Genomic DNA, 17,621 nt, shown 5'->3' with positions numbered 1-17,621 from the left:
CTGCCATGTAGTTGCCACATCAGAAGGCACCTGCACTGACCCAATGGGTATTGCTATGGGAAAAACCCTTCCGGTGACTGTGCATGTGGCGCCCACACACCTAATTGGAATAGACACGAACAAGCACTCAAAAAAGTCACATTTTTCCCCCACTGACAACCATTCTTGAACAGTTTCTCCAAAGCATCAAACAAACAGTCAAGTGAATTATATAGGTTTTCTTTCCCACAATCATCTGTTTCTGGATCCCCCATTAAATCAGTTGGTGAGTGCTGGAAACAGTCTACTCATGAAATCCCAACCCCCTCCCCATTGTAGATAATGGCAAAACTCCCACTGACTTCAAATGGGGACAGAATTTCATGCTACAGATGCAGGGTGGAATTTTCTTCTTCTTAAGCTGAATGATAGTATATTTATTTTAAGGGTTAGTTCTTTTATATCTTAAGAGCTAAAATATATTTTAATTTTCATTATATTTTCTTCAAATAATATCACATGGAGAATATCAATTTGTACAATAATCACAATTCATTATAGAAAAATTTATAGTAATGTCATTTGGCTGAAAGGAAAACACTTGCCTATTTAATAAAAAACATGTCTGATTAATAACATGTCCATTAATTTATCTTTTAAAACAATGCAAGAAAGTCAAACTATGATTCAGAACTATTTCTCACAATGTTAAAATCTCTCTCAAAGGTTGCTTGCTTTCATTGTATAAAAAAGTTATTCTTCAGTCTCTCTCCTCCAGCCTCTCTAGCTTTTTATTAAAATAATTTTGAGCTCAGACTCAAACTGTAGAATTATTCTATGAAAACATCTTTATTGTATTTGCATGACCATATTCTGTGTTCCACTGCTATGAATATTCAGATAGTCTAAAAGTAGTTAAGTATATTACTTGGCAGACAAAGATAGTCGTTTCAATTCTGTTCTACATAGGCTCCTTATACTGCACTCATCACCGTAGTCTCGAGTGCCTTCCAGTAGCACCTATAACTTGTTTTTCCTCTCATCCTCTCAGCAAATGACCTTATTCTAACTCATTCAGAAAAACTAAAGTGCACTACAGCTACGATAAATTGTGAATAAATACACTAAGGATTTTAGAATTATCATTACAAGCACTAAATTGAATAAAAATTGAGAAGTTTATAATGAAAGGAGATTGTCAAGACAAAGAAAAAGTAGCATCGAGTGTTTTAGCACTTCGGAGTTTTACTGTATTTGGTTTTCTGTTTGATTTTTATGATAAAACTAAAGCTGCAACTGGAACGAGGCATAGAAACTTTGTAATAATTGTCATGGATAACAACAGGCAGTAGACAAATGCTTGATGTCACTCACTGCTCCAGCCAATACCGTTGTCATAACAATCCAATCCAAATCAGAAAAAACAGTGAACATCAGAAGACAAAATAGCAACAATGTTGTCATTAGTTTCTTCCCATCCAGGGCAGACATACCATTTTTATGGTTAATACTGGTCTCTATATTCCTGTTTCTGGATTCATAAGTTATTTCAACCAGTTTGCACATTAAAATGTCACTGAGTCTTTTTTCCTTTTTTAAAATAAAATCCTTAAGTTCCAATTCATAAGAAATAATTTATTTTCCATTTTAATGTCTAAAAATTTAGCTTTCACTTTAATCCCCTTTTTCTAATGCACCCAGCAAAAAGAAGGTAGACTGTGCACTATAGTCAATCCAACAACTAACTATGGGCACTACTGAATGCTACGTTCTGACTTCTCTTGTTACTGCTACTTTTCTGAGTCTTTTAAAGGCTTATATCAGACTGCTGATGTGCTTGTTGCTCAAGATACCCAGCCCTGACAAACAGATAACTGAAACTGAAGACCCACTTTAGGAATTTTCTAAACTATTGATTCCACTGGGGTCAACGGCTAGATTTTTCAATAGGCCTCCTATCATACTTCCCCTTCCCACCTCGTTTTGTTTTTTCTTCTTCTAGGAGCAGAGTCAATCCCCTGCACGGCAGCTGACTTTTCCTAGAGCTAATTAGAAATATTCTGATGGATTCTAGTTACAGACTCAAAAACTCAGAAATGAACCAGTCAACCAATTTTTTCCATTCCTTGCTCTTTCTTCCTCGACTTATACACAGACTGTCTACTCTGGGCAAAACTATATCCCAGAGTTGTGTGTTTCTCAAGGAGATAAGATTTTATTCACACTACATACACACCTATACAGTAGAGATTAATGTAGATTTAAATACCTGCAGACAGCCTTTGCATGTGACTTACTGGGCAGGCTGATAGCTCATGGATCTCCTACTTTTATATCACTTCAGGAAGTATTGGGCCTGAGTTCTCTTGTACCAGCAGAGGTACACTAGTGTAAAACCAATGTAAGTGAAAGAGAAGCAGGCTTACCCACAATAAATATAAAGATCTCCCCACCTGTAAACTAAAATTCTGCAAATTAGACACAATAATCTAGATTGATGCATATTCTCTCTCCTTATATTGGACATGTAGACAGCCCCAAATTAGAACATCTGTTGGCAGGCTTGAATTAATGCCACAATACAAGACATACTCCTGTTTTTATTGTTATCTTGTGGTACTACCTAGAGATCTTTATTAGGCCAGAGTTCCATTGTGTTGGGCACTGTACAAACATAGTAAAAGGCAGTCCATGCCCCAAAAATGTATAATATTTGAGTTAACTTGTCACCAACAGACACATGGACCAACACAAAGATCTTCACTTAAAATAATGCTAGATTCATTGATAGGTTATATATACAATTTTGTGCTATGGAAGCAATATCTTCCGTGAGATTTTACTTAACCTTACAATTGTTGCTAGGAAACAATTCAACATTTACTTCAAGCCTTTGAAGAAATATGCTAGTTCACAGTATGATGTTGCTCTTGTACCAGGACTGGTTGAAGAAGCCCCAAGGGCAGAACTCATGCTCGATGTCCAACTTTCCTGTGTAACACTCTTAATGTTATATTAATAAGTTTTGAAAAGTTAATTATTTTTGACATGTGAAACTTATAACAGCAAAATGATTTGGGACCATTTACACGTAGTAGTCAAGGTAACATACAAAATAAAGTCCTGCTCAATTGCATGATTTTTTGTATAGCTAACAAAAGAAACATTAATACAAGGTTTTCTATAGAGTAGCAGATGATCGTAAAATATTCGTCCACTGACTGATGGAGGATTTAATATATGTTCCATTTTGAACTTTTCCACTTCTAGCGCTCCCAATACGGAACAAATTAAGGGGTCCTTAACTCAACCATTTGAGATATCAGGAGTCAGAGAACACAGTACCAAAATCAGGGATCCCTTTTAGACCTACGGTTGCTCCTTAGATTAATAACTACAGAAAAAGATTAACCTATTTTTAAACGTGTTGAACGACATCCCAAGAGATTTGGGACACAACTTTCAATGATGTCAAAGAGAACGGAGGGTAACTAGTACCTCTCAGGATTTTGCCCACTATATTTATTATATGCCATTTTTTTATGCCAATGCCATTCCTCCTTTTCTTGTGTTTCCCCTCTCCTTCTACATTCTTATTCATTTTCCTTTCCATTTTGTAGTCTCTCATTTCTTCATTCCTTTCCACTCCTGATGCTGTTACCATTCCTATCATGAACTGAAACATCTAATCTTCTGCTCCTTCAACATGCAAATTACATTGATGTACACTGACTTACTGACATGTAACTTATGCTATCATTTATAGCACCTCTGAATTTGGTGTACTCTGCATAGTGGGGGGAAAAGAGGTAATACACCCCCAAACCAAGACTAACCAGCCCAAACGCATTTTCTTCTTTAAGAATTTTGGGGATATAATGCACCTGTGATGGGGTTTATAAACCTCATACCTCTTAAGAGCAGGAAGGAGTTAATGTAGGCCCAGGAAGAGGTAGGAAGTGGATCACCTGTGTGTATTTATAACTGCAATAGAAGGAGACATGGCTGTCAGAGCACAGAAGATGTGAGAATAATGAAAAGGAAACTCTTCCTGAGAGTTTGTGGAAGGTCTTAAGACTCTCAAGCACATAAGAACAATGGTATTGGTATATTAGAAAAACAGACTGATAGGAATACAGAATAATCGTAAAACAAATTTCCTTTCTAATTTACAAGAACATTTTAATTTTTTTCCTTCTCATTTTATCAATTTTCACCTAAAGCAGTAAATAACTAAATTATAAAATATTAGGAAGCTAGCATTTAGAGAATGTTATTATAGAGATACCATATTAATAAAAGCAACTTTATATTTTATTTTGAAATCAACTAATTATATTTGACTCAAATAGTGTAATAGCCTTACAAGTAGGCTATGTGCACATAAATTTATAAGGTAATAAAATCCACTTATTTGATTCAGTTTCATTCCATATTAAAATGAATTTATCAGGCCTCTACCATGTATAACTAGCTGCAATGCAATACATTTGCTTTTACAAAATTTTGTTGCTCCATAAGATAGCTTGTTTTTCAATACAAGGCAGTGTGATCCTTAAATTAGTTTGCATAAATTACTACTACTAGGCATTATCTAACTAAGCTGCCTACAATACCACACACCTTTACTTTCTTTTATTGACAAATCAGTGATATCACATATGTGGTCAAGTGTGTGTGTATCCCACACGTGTATCTTTTTACCACCTCAAATGGGGGAAATTCACTCCAGTAAAGAGGACCAACAGAAGGCTTATTCATAACTTAAATTCCACTGTCCCTGTTCTGGGACTTAATTCAGACTTTATTTTTATTTATAACAGTGCTAAAAAAGAAGCCCAACCATATGCTCTCAGCAGCCCTGACATAATTTAAATGCACTTTTACAATAATCCACTTCAGATTTCCCTTCCCAGTGTGTAATTCCCCATGGCTACAATTACAATTCCTTCCCATTTCCAAATACCTGGTATAGAAGAGGAATTCTGCAATGAGTTCGTGAAAGTCATCAGATTCAGGCCAAAATGGTGTAAAAGACTTTTGCTGGCCTTCTGCACAGAGGTGAGTTTCATTGATAAATATAATGCAATTTTCAAATCTATTACTGTTGCAGACTGGACCCACTTTACTAGCAATATAAAAAAAATTAGTTAATCATTCTTTTCACCATATAACTCTTATTTCTTTTTAAATAAAATCAGAGTTCTGTCCAAAAGAGCCTTAAAATGTGACAGCAAGAGCCCCCTCCCTTCTTGCTACTGCCACCAAAAGTTTATTTTGAAATGAATAACAGCACTTTATATTATCTGCTTTTGCAGACTGACACTGTCATCTTCTCATATTTAATCATTCAAAAATTGTGGTGTCTAATCTGTGTCAATGTCAATTATTTAAAATGCAAATTCCAAACAGTCTCAAGAAATGAAAAGGTTACAAAACAAGTGAAAAATCAAATACATTATTTCATTGCAATTTTTTTTAAAAAAAAGAGTTAGCTGGCAGTGGTAATAAAATTTTGGGTTGTATCCAATATTTACTTCCATATACTTAATAGAAACGGACATATCGGACCTCCCCTTCAGACACACCCCTCTCCCACACACACTTTGTTCATCTTCCAGTTAGTTTACACACATTCAAATAAGGATTTAAGAAATTGTAATTGAATTTATTTAAATTATTCAGTTATTCCACAGTGTATTTGAAGGAATCTGATAGTTAAGTTGTACAGGGTTTACATAGCTAATCCTGTTGAAATGTGGTTTTACCTCACATTTTACAGTATGTTGGTCTACGATAAAGGCCGGGTTTAAAGCGTTGACAGGTTAATCATGTTAAGTAACTTTTTTGTAAACCAAATCCTTAAAGAATGTTTATTGACCAATATTTGTTTTTAATTATTAACTTAAATAAGCCTTGGTTCAAATTTTTTTTAGCACTAAGGTGCAATCCTCTCCCCAGCACACCTGAATAAACACACTATAAATTGAAGAGGTCCCCCCAGGGGACATGAGGAACAGAATCTTCCCCAGGGCTGCGAAGCATCAATGGAGCAGCACTGTGGTCCCTACTGGCATCTCAGCCCCTGAGCAGAGGCCTCTAGTTGCTGCTGCAACTTCCCTATACAGTTTATGTGCAGGGAAGTGTTTAGCCAGGGAACTCCAGCTCCCTTCCCCCAAGAAAATTCCCTCCCTATTTGGTTGCATGAAGCTTCCCTGGAAGAGGGCAGGTGTGCAAGAGGGGCAAAATCCCTGAGCTGGCTCTCTCTATCCTCAGTTTAAGAATAATAGGACTCATGGATGTAGTACATAGACATACATGTACACTATGTAAATAAACAAATTACACCATTCCTCACTTTCCTCCATAGTACAATTCTGGATATTGTCAGAGTAATGGAATTGATTGCTCATGTATTGGTAGAACCACTAAAAATTTCCCATTTAATTTAATCTTAATCTGCAATTATTCAAACTACTCCATTCCTTTTTAACAAAAAAACCCTCAACAACCCTGTGCCCTGTAGTGTGGTGGTTTTTCTATAGACAGCACTTATAATGCTAAAATCCCCTTTTGGACAACCTTAGTCTCCTGAGCTAAAAGGTTACTGCCATGATGCACCATCCCAGAAGTGCACTATAAAATGCAACGTCCTCTTCCCCCATTTGATGGTGTTTACCAAGAAACCACAAAAGAAGGCCAATTTTCTTTTCCAGCTTCAACTGTGATGTTTTTCAAACTGGATCACCAGTTGTCCTTGAACTAGGAATACAGCTTAATCTTAAAATACTCCCTTTATCACTCTGTAATTTATAACAGTGTTAATAAAAGAGCTAAGTATACAAACCAAGATGGATTTTTAAAGGCAAGATGTTGCCAGAGTAAACTGAGACTTTTAGACTATGACACAAAGTTTCAAAATGACCTGGTTTACGGGAGCAGAGCTGTCAACGTGCACATACAACTGAGGGTTATGAAGTACACAGACGTATGTTTACAAATTTCTGACTTGTGCAAGCACTTTAGGATTTACTTTACTTAAATGCACGTTTTTTAAAATATGGCCTTTTGGCTCTAACCAAATATTAACTAAACATAACTGCTATCCCTTTTCCTCTGTGGCCTGAATCTGCCATTATGAAACAAAGCATGATTACAAAGATTCTTCTGAACAGACCACTTCTTTGCCTAGTGAACTGCTCAAATTTCAGGGATTCAGAATTTTGACAATGCGATCTCTAAATTTCATGAGCAACCTCTTTTCAAAAAAACATATCTCAATCTATTCTAAACAATAAATTAAGGGAAAAAACAGATGGTGAAATTTCAGCACAGAAAGATGGCGCTTTTGATTTCTATTGCTTTGAATATAATGTGTCTCCATTCTATTTCCACCCCTCTGAGATTACCTGATTGTTTAACAGTGCTATTATTTAACTAACTCATTGCACAGTATATTTAGTCTTCTCAACATTTATTAAAGAAAAACAGGCAAAAGAAGCAAAACATCAAAAAAGTGATTTCTATGCAAGGCAGAAATTTAAATATCGCACTCAAATTTAGGTAAATTTCTTTCTTTTTTTTTTTTAAAGGCAATTTCAGTGCTATCTGCATTCTCACACTTCATAAAAAGGCAGCAGCAACACATGAAAAAAAAGACAAAAAAGAAACGCAGATGTAGTGTATTTACAGGTTCCACATAACTGCAGTATCATGTTAGGATAATATGTCATTGAGAAAAAACATTAGCAAAAAGGCTAGAAAAAACCCTATTGTTTGGCAGGCTAGGAAAACTAAAATCCCAGTGTGGACAAATGTAATTACTTACTCCCTGTTCCTGACTCATGCTTAAAAATGTTGAGTCCATTGACGGACCAGCATGTCTAAATTGTAGCTACAAAACAAAACTGATCTCATGCCTGGTGTCTATTATTTTAAAAAGTAAATACATAATTTATTATCCTAGTAACATATATTGCGCTTCGGGAAGAGTGTACATGTATAATTACACTCACTTTACTCACAAAGTGCAGTAGAAGGTGCAATCTTAATTTGGTGCTGTTTAAAAAGGAAAGAGGTAGAAGGTCAATTTTCATGTCAGTCTCAATCCAATGTGCTGATCATGCAGTGCAACCATAATTTTTAAGTGCAGGTCCAATCAGATACCATCTTGTCCTTCAGTGAGGCACAACATATGCACAAAACAGCTTAATCTTAAAATAAATATATAAAATCAGATGCTAATTAATAGCCAGCCATATTTTCTTGTCAGACAACAAAAACTGACATTCAAGTTGACCTTGGATAATTCACCTGTAAAAAACAAACAAACAAAAAAAAGCCTTGCCCATGGAACCATGGATCACAAAGAGTTAAGATTTCAAATACTAATGGAAATTCATAAGAGCAGCACAACAGAAACAAAGCCAAAAAGAGAGAGAAATGCTTTTTCCTGTAATAAGACTAAGTCAGTTTAATTCATAACTGGCTAGACCAAATGTTGTCCTAGCAAACATGTAACGGAAGAATTCTGATCCAGAAGTAAAATGAAATATAAAAGCTTAGATACGTTATCTATCCTTATTGTCTGTATAAAAATTTTGGAAATGTTTCGATATAAAATTCTTACCAAAGGTTATTCCCATATAAAATATGCAATGCATTCTCTGTTAAATCAAAGCTAAACACTCTAAAAAGCTATTTAAAAAACAAAAACCACAACACATCAAACAATACACATATTAAAAAGTATGAAAACTTAGGACTTAGTCAAACACAATTTTATGCCCAACAGTGGGAATGCCCAGAAGTAAAATAATGGCAAAACTCCCATTCATTACAGTAAAAGCAAGGTCTGGTCATTATATTAAAATGTTTGCAAAAGTTAAAAACAGAACTGCACTCCATCCAACAATGCTACAGAAGCAGAAACTTAGTAAGAGAAAAAGGAATTTGGTGCTATTTGATTCTCTAGCATTTGTTCCAACTAATTTTAATTCAGTGTCTATAGACTGTATCAGTGGCATGATCAGATCCTATCAGCATACTGCAGAAATGCAGAGTCAGGCTATGCAAAGAAGAATTTTGATATGTATTCCACTCTGTCTGCTCAAAGTTCAGCCCTGGGATTCAAACACAACTGAGAGCAAGACAGACAGTAGAAGCAGAGCACAGATAGAAGTTCCAGCTTGCTCTTCCAGCTACAAATGCAATTCAGTTCCTAAAAACCTTCTGTCTCCTCTGCTGGCCTCTGAAGTGAGAAAGGCAGAGAATAACCCTGCTTCCCACCCCCATTTCCATTGAGACAGAGATCATATTGGCCCCCTAGAGTGGCGCATAAGATTGCCATGGTTCTCCACCCCTCACGTGTAGGAAAGGGGATAGAAGAACCCCTGGTACTTTCACAGGGAGAATCATTTGAGAATGGAGCATTCCCCAATCCCTGGAGATCTTTTTACCAAAACCACCTGCCTATAACTCATGCTGGTTACTGAGAAAAGGTGGGTCTGATGCTGGTATGTGAGACTATGATACTAGATATGTGGGGTGGAAGCAGGTTTGCCTCTACGTAGGTGTATGGACACATAGGCATGGGGCAGCCGAGAGCAAATGGATATTTTGGTAAGAGTGGGTGGAAAAACAAGGATTATGGGAAAAGCAATGTCACCAACTCATGATTCGATGATGGTGGTTGAGGATTCTTTTAAAATCTCTCCTTTTGACATCAGAAAGGAGATGGAGAAAAGTCAGGGAAAAAGAGGAACCGAAGAGAGTCTGAGGGTAGGTCTACTCTAGGCTCCATGGGGATCGATGCAGCGGGATCAATTAAGCAAGCTGTGAAGACTTGCTCAATCAATCCTGGAAGCATTCTCCGGTCAACATGATTAATCCACCACCCCAAAAGGAGTAAGGCTGCATCAACAGAAGGGTGTCTCCCGTCAATGCAGTGCAGTGAAGACACCATGGTACGGCAACGTAAGACAGTCAGTGGGAGATATGCAAGCTACACTATGTAGCTTGGGTATCCCCCGTCGACCGCCAGCAGCAGTGTAGACCAGGCCTGAGAGTATGATAGGAAATAAGAATGGCAGAGGAGAAAGAGTGGTTGGAGACTAACAGAGGGGAAAGGGAGGGAAGTATGGAAAGAAGTGAATGCTTGGGACAGCCAGAAACATGAAGAGTGGAGCAGAAAAGGAAAGAAGGAGGAGAGGGAGACAATAATTACAAGGAAGGATGGAGAAAAACAGACGGTGCCTGCAACCAGGTAAGTAAGTGAATTTCCCTTCTGAGCAGTGAAGCATGCATTTGAAGTTACATTTTGAATCTGATGTAATCACACATCTCCGATGAGGGGGAAGACTTCTCCCTAAGCTCTCAGAAATCATAAGGATAGATTTTCAAAACGTGGAACTTATTTTTTTAAAAATCTTGCAACTGGGGGGCAGGAGGCTGGAAAGAAGATGTCCTGAATCACAATGTTTAGATATTTGTGGTGGTAATACCAGAAATGAGGAAGAGAACTTGTGTGGTAAGAGTTGAAGTGCCTATTTCAATTTTTTTGATTGGAGACCAATTCAAAAATAGTTATGCTTCTGTATGTAAATAAACAAGTATTGTTTAGAAGTCAGAATGTGAACTTGTGCAATGCTAGAGAAAATTGACCAAAACATTCAAAAGTTAAATATATTTTTAAAATACTTTAAAAGTATTAACCTTAATTTGTTTCCCTAAAACCTAAAAATTAATTTAGAGTATTTTTCCTGCAGCAAAAGATGTAGCAGAGCACTTTATAGATTCTAGATTAGAGAGACAATGTAGGTGAACAGTTAACACATTCTAATGTAATTGAAGAAGCTTAATTCAGAATTTAAGATAAAGAAATAAAACCCAATTGCAGGTTAGTCTCTTGTGACCTACCTACAGACTGGGAACTTCTGTTGTAATACAACTCAATAAAGAAGTAGTATCTTGCAAAAACACCTAAACCCCACTACTTCCTTGGTTATTTCCATTTAAATGGAGATAAAAATATCCTTAATGTGATCTGTTATCAATTAAAATTATCTGTTTCCAATATGGTTCCTATTTCATTCCTATAATAAATTTTTCAAGAAGTACTCAAAACCAAACTCATTCTGTATCCTTTGATAAAACAGGCTCTTATTATTTGTAAATGTTTTAATATACCCTCAGTTGCAAGAAATAAGTAGGCCAGAACTACAGTTAGAAAGTAAGTTTGTAACTTTATTTGAAAACTTTATCTACAATGTAAATTTATGATAGTATTTCCCAGAAGTCTTGTAGATAATCGGTAGAGCCCTACGTGGATACAAAATTTATATCTGCTTCCAATCCGCAATCCACAAATATGGTCCACAGATAAAAAGCGGATATCTGTGGATTTGCAAGGCTTTAACAATAGAACTTCTTTAGCTATGGTCCATTCCTATGGAGCAAATCATACTCTTTCTACTTAGGCCATATGGTTCCAATGTCAGCAGAACCAATGCAGCTCCACAGCAACAAGAAGGAGCAGGATTTTGGTGATGACTGAACAAGGGATGCCCTTCCACTACCTTTTGTAACACTGTAAGCTAACAATGAGGCAAATGACACAGTGTTCAAGTAAGAGTGCTTTTAATTACTACCACTGGTAAATTATGTACAGCTAAATTACTCTTGAATTCCTCTCCTTACTCACTGCTGTGCAGTATTGCTGTAACAATGGATGCCACATTTCCACCTTGGAGGCACACACATCTCAAATAAAGTAATTCATGTACATGCTACCCTGTAATGCAACAGCCAGATACATGTGAGGAATATCAAATTAACATTAAATAAACCTTACAGCTGGAAATGTTTTTTTTTTTAAATAATGTCTGATTTGAATGTTCCCTTTTACCTAACAATATCTTAACTTATACCACCCTTATCTGCCCCCAAAAAACTGAGGAAACAAAAATCGAGGACTACTGGACACAAATACATGTAGGTACAGCTAAGGAAGCCTTTGAACATTTGGCCTCAGATGTTCATGTGGCTCTGTAATTTTCATTTACTCTCCTATTGAGGGACGTAAAAATATATAGCAGTTACTGCTTTGGCAAGACTACACCAAAAGTTTTTAGATTATAAATAAGCTAAAGATAATTGCTCATTTAAAATAAGGAAGAAAACAAAAACTATGCTTAAAACTAAACTTTTACATTAAGAATCATTAATTATTGAGAAATTTTACATAGTAAAACTTGTGGGAGGCTAAGGTGGTAAAAAAATCCTGCCCAATGTTCTGAAATATTTTAGTAGCTTGGTACTTTTCTATAAAGTCCTCAAACAACGAGAAGTCAAGTTTGATTAAAAATTGAAAAAGTAATATTTGCTAGGCCTTTATCTCTGTGTCAGATATGATTTCAACAAGTGACTTCCACAAAATATTTAAAACGAAGTTTATTTACAAAATATGTGATATTGTAGGGATCAGATTTTAAGTAGCACTCTATCCATTTAAATCAGGGATCATGCTACTCCAACTATGATGGCACAATATGGGTTTTCCCTTTAGCACTCTATATACTACATACACAAATGCAAAGTGCATATGTTATGTATCCTGCAAAGCACTCTGCAGAGGCAGACCAGCCCCCTGTGGCTGCAGACAGTAGATTTTCAGGACTGGGGCCATGTTACATATTCCAGTCTCTCTACTCTGACACACACTTCACAGCTTTAACCATAAAACTATTGCTGTTACCACAAATACTACAAATGAATAAATCAACAAGAGAATACACAAGTCTAATCTTAATACACATCTTTTTAAAATATAAGCAACCACTAATATTTTTAGAGATCATACATTGTGCAGGTTTTTTAAAATCAGCCAGGGCTTGACTGAAAGCTCACTGAAGCCAATTAGAGTTTTTCCATTAACGTTAAGCACATGCTTAACTTAAAGCATTTGGCTAAATTCTTAACTTCAGTGGAATTTCACATCCCCATTCAGCATTGCAGTTTTCCTGAATCAAGGCAAAAACCAAAAGTTTAAAATAATAAAACAAGACAAGAAAATATTTGCCTACTCACCCAGTGGTGTAAATCTCCCCACAGCAGTGGGGAGGGGTAGGAGGGGGGGAACCAACTGAAGAGTTAAAAATAGAACCTATCAACTTAAAAATGGCATTGGCCAAAAATGTCCCTCCATCACTGGAAAATAAAAACGTAAATTAAGGTAATGAGTACTTTCTTTTGTCACCTGTCTGAACAAGTAACGCCTTTGATTCACAAATCTAAAAGTCAATGGCCCAGAGTTGTTTCCCTTGACCATCTGTACATAGATCTTCCCTCTCTTCCACAGGAAAGAGATGTGATCACATTCCACTTGGGAACTATACTGGGAGAGGAAGTGGAAACTGGGCAGGTTGGGAATAGGAGTGGCTGAGCTGGGGTGGGGTGGATACACATTGTCTCTCTCCAACTTCACTGAGGCTGTATTATCCTTTTCTACAGTAACCTCCTCCCACCCTCCACTCTACTTGGGGGTCCGCAAAGCAGCAACCATTAGTTCCTAGTAGCATAGCTACCATGGAGCCCCAAATCTTTTTTTGAGGGGGATGGGACAGGCAAATCCCAATTCTCTACTGGGATGCTGTTGGGGGATCGCCACAAAGGATTTTACCATGCATGGGGATGAACTGGCCCAATATATATCAATTTTAATATTATCCGGATTACTATTACACATATAGAAATATTGGTTGCTTGTTTGCACCAAGATGACTAAGAAAAAATAAAGTGAAAGCATATATGTGAAGTGTTCTGGTAAATTGCTGGGAAAAGGCACATTTGATGAAAATGCCTCTGCTCCAAGCTGAAACAGAAGAAAGTTTATCCTTTTCAATGTTACTGCTTTTCCAAGCAATCATGGCAGTTTCCTTGATTTTTTTGAAAATTACATATCTGGCATGATCATGAGTCTTAGAACTGTATTTTGACTCAGATGAGCAATCACTTTAAAAAATATCTTATTTTGATTCTGAGTACACTTCTCAAATGAAGTCACACAACCGAACAAACTAGATTAGTTTTAAACCCACCATTGCTATCTACTTTAACATTTCTTTGAGATACTGTTCATTATAAAAAATATAATTACATGTGTGATTCACACAAACATTTTTATATACCTAATTTCTAAAGAAAAAAAAAGACATGCTATACACACATTAGCATAAGAATGAAATTAAAAAAAAATGTATTTTTGAATGGGAAAACCACTTCTTTCCTCCTCATATTAAGTACGAATTCTATGAATAATAAACCCTTATTCACCACATCAAAAGAGAGCAACTATTATGAAAGATAATGAAAAATAACTGAGGAGAAAAAGGGAAATATTTCTGATGGTTGGTACAGGACATAATCATGTCTGGATAACATTTATTAGATATGGTTAGCAAGAACAATTGACTTGTGAAAGCCTCAGTTTAATAGGTGTCATTTTTAAGAAAAGAAAAATATTAATTCTCATTAATATTAATTCTGAAAACCTAAATTTAACTCTGCTCCATGCCAGCCATCCTATGCCTTCTCTCTGTAAGGCAGCTATAAGTTAGAAGGCATCTTAAAATACCATACATCAGGTAGATTCAATCACAAACCCTGTCAAATCAGGATATCTTCAACCCTGTTAACAGTTCATCTGGGGATCTTAAAACAGTATGCAGCCTACATTTGTTACCATCTTAATCTATGTTCACAATGGTTTGTGTAGCAGGATGTATATAAATGAAAAGTGAGGGAATACGAGTTTCAGGCTTTCCATCCATAGTTTCTAAGAACCTGAGCACTATGGTTTCTAAAAGGAATAATACTGTGACTTCTGAAGGTCTGGAAAGTTTCCAGTATCTGGTGTTATCTACTTATATCAGAAGAAGGTGATAGGGACTGGATTGGTATTTGATGTGTAAGTCAAGTGTCACAGGGGAGATGCTGATCTTGTACAGGAATAGTCAACTGAACGTAGGCTGTTATAAAAGCAGCAACATGATATCGTGGGATGGTTGATGTATACACTAAAAAGTTGAGTATGGTACTGTCTAAAGATATGTGGTTCATTATGTGTGTGCTGAAGATGAATACTCTAAGTTTTTTTTTCATTAACAGGGTGGACAGGTACCAAGCAAGAGTTAAGTTTGTGTTTTGAGACTTAATATGGAGGTAACAGTTCCTAAAACATGTGGCATCTCAAAGTTTTTCTGCACTTGTTTTCTGTACATTTACACTTCTGAACAAATCTTTCTGCACTAATGAGAGATTCATATCTCTGTGGCAAACAGATTCCTATCTCCATGAAATACCCTACAAACAGCAACATACGCAATCAGTCATAAGCAAATAAACAAAAATCTTATGTTTTGAATTCTTCCTTCAAAAACAATCCTAAGTAACAAAACACTAAGAAAACTAGGATACATTTAAATGTAAAAAAAAAAAAAAAAAAAAAAAAAAAAATACAAGCTATTTAAAAAGGTATCCAAGAGAATTTACTCTACTTTCAAGATGAGCTGCGAAATTTACTAATCTATAATGCGAAAATGACTTCAGCAATTTCTTTCAAACTTTATACAAAAAATAAAACCTTCTCCACCCTAAGAACAATTTTTTTCAGGCCAGTTTGTTTCCCTTAAAGATTATAGAAATGGGGTTCGTAAATAAGGCTTATGATGAAACCTTGATTGCAGTTGTAAGCATAGATACACTGCTGTACGTGTGCGGATCCCCACTGAAGATGTGGGGCTTTGCCTGGGCATAGCAGTCCACCCATCCATTGTATATTTCAGAATGGTGGCATATATTGTCATTTTCATAGCATAACCTTATTGTGGTGTTAAAACAATAACACTACTATTAAGCTGCTTGAAAAGTGTATATATGTGTTATAAAGTTCAGGATCTGGGTCATACATAGTAAGGACAACACTGATGCCCATACCAAACACGCATCAAGTAGTATGCATCAAAAGTTCAAATTCCAGTCTGATCGCACTAATTATTTACATATTGGTCTAAATAGAGACAAATAAGTAGGTACAGCTGTCCTTGACTAGTGTGACTGACAGATTGTAAGACGCTGTTTCTACAAGACTGGTAAGAAATTATGATTAAACATTTCATATGTCTCTACAGAACAGTTTAGGCCTTTAATTGTTGGTGAATATGTTCTTACCAATAAATGTATACGTCAAAGTGAAACATACAAAAAAGTCATTGTAACATATGAGTATTTGCAACCCTTACTCATGATGAGTAGCACTTACTCATGCAAGTACGTTTACAGATGTCAATAAGACTATTTGCACAAGTAATGACCTCAATGTGAGCGTTTTTTTCCTTTAAATATTTCACTAATCCTCTAGTGAACTTTATTCCAAGATACAGAAAAATATAGTTTAAACTTAAAAGTGCCCAACTGCAATATACCCGAGTTTTGTATTAGGGGTGGAATATACACTTTTCAAGTTAAGACAGATACCAAAAAATGTGTATTATGCAAACAGAATAGATGCTTTCTGGAATATAATTGGGATAGCCAAAGCAAAAGTGAAATATGGCTTGGAAACTGATAGGGTGGATGAAGAATTACTAGACAGGTGTTTCTTTACACGTTTATTAGGCGTGGGGAAGAAAATGTTAATATTTCTTTAATGCTGTCTTTTGCTCCATAGACTTCACATAGACAGATTTCTATTCTTCTTTCTGCCACAAGTAGTCTATTCTAGGGCTTGGGGTTTTTTAAATTAGAACATCCTTTATTTTTCAGATTTTTAAAAACTGTATAAACCACAGAAAAATGTACTGTGATCACACACACACACACACACACACACACACACCTCCCCACCCCCTATGGAGTAAAAAACAGATGTTGCATTCACAAAAAGGTAATGAATCTATTGATCAAAGAAAGGGACCTGGGGTGGGAAAACCTGAGTTCTGTCCCCAACTCTTCCACTGACTACTCCGCACAAATTTTCCAGCAAGTTGTTTTGGCTCCCTCTACATTAGACTGACTTGTGATTCACCAAAAAGGATCCATCAGGGCAGCTCTCCTGGCAGTAGCAACTGTGAAAGCCGTAGTGCAGACAAGACTCAGGTGTGCTCCGAACAAGGTTAGACAGATAAGCATTTTTACTGTGTTAAGCCCTGTTTACAGCACAGCTTCCACCATCACTATCATCAGCATAGCTGCACCAGTGCTTAATTATAGGCCTTACTGTTACCTTTGTACAGAAAGCCTAAGAATTTCTATTCCCAGTGTCCCCACTTGTACAATAGGCATAATACCACCCATTTTTATAAAATTAATTGAGATCCCAGGTTGAAGAGTGTTGTATTAGTACAAAGTAGTAGTATTACTCAGTTGTGGTGTTACAACAGAACTATGATAAATGCATACTATTAACAATTCTAAAATCAATTATTTGCACTTCCTTGTAAGCTTCTTTTATACCTTCCTTAATCTAAAAGATATTGCCCTAAATACACACACTTTCCTCTCTGAAGCATATGGATTCTCCATTTGTTAATAAAGCATGACTACTTCTGATTCAGAAAAGTAATTAAAACAAAATGATATTAGCA

The 17,621-nt window shown here is 36.1% G+C and overlaps 1 protein-coding gene across 8 annotated transcripts in view; it reads right to left on the bottom strand.

Moving 5' to 3' along the window:
- Positions 1-17,621, bottom strand: part of NR3C2 (nuclear receptor subfamily 3 group C member 2) — a 285,508-nt gene that overhangs the window by 243,936 nt on the left and 23,951 nt on the right. The gene's annotated exons all lie outside the window — the stretch shown is intronic.

This window comes from Emydura macquarii, unplaced genomic scaffold (genome assembly GCF_026122565.2).
Source record: "Emydura macquarii macquarii isolate MOO-44397 ecotype Brisbane River unplaced genomic scaffold, CSIRO-AGI_Emac_v2 contig_1363, whole genome shotgun sequence".
Classification (NCBI taxonomy): Eukaryota; Metazoa; Chordata; order Testudines; family Chelidae; genus Emydura; species Emydura macquarii.
This window is presented reverse-complemented; position numbering and strand designations above follow the sequence as displayed.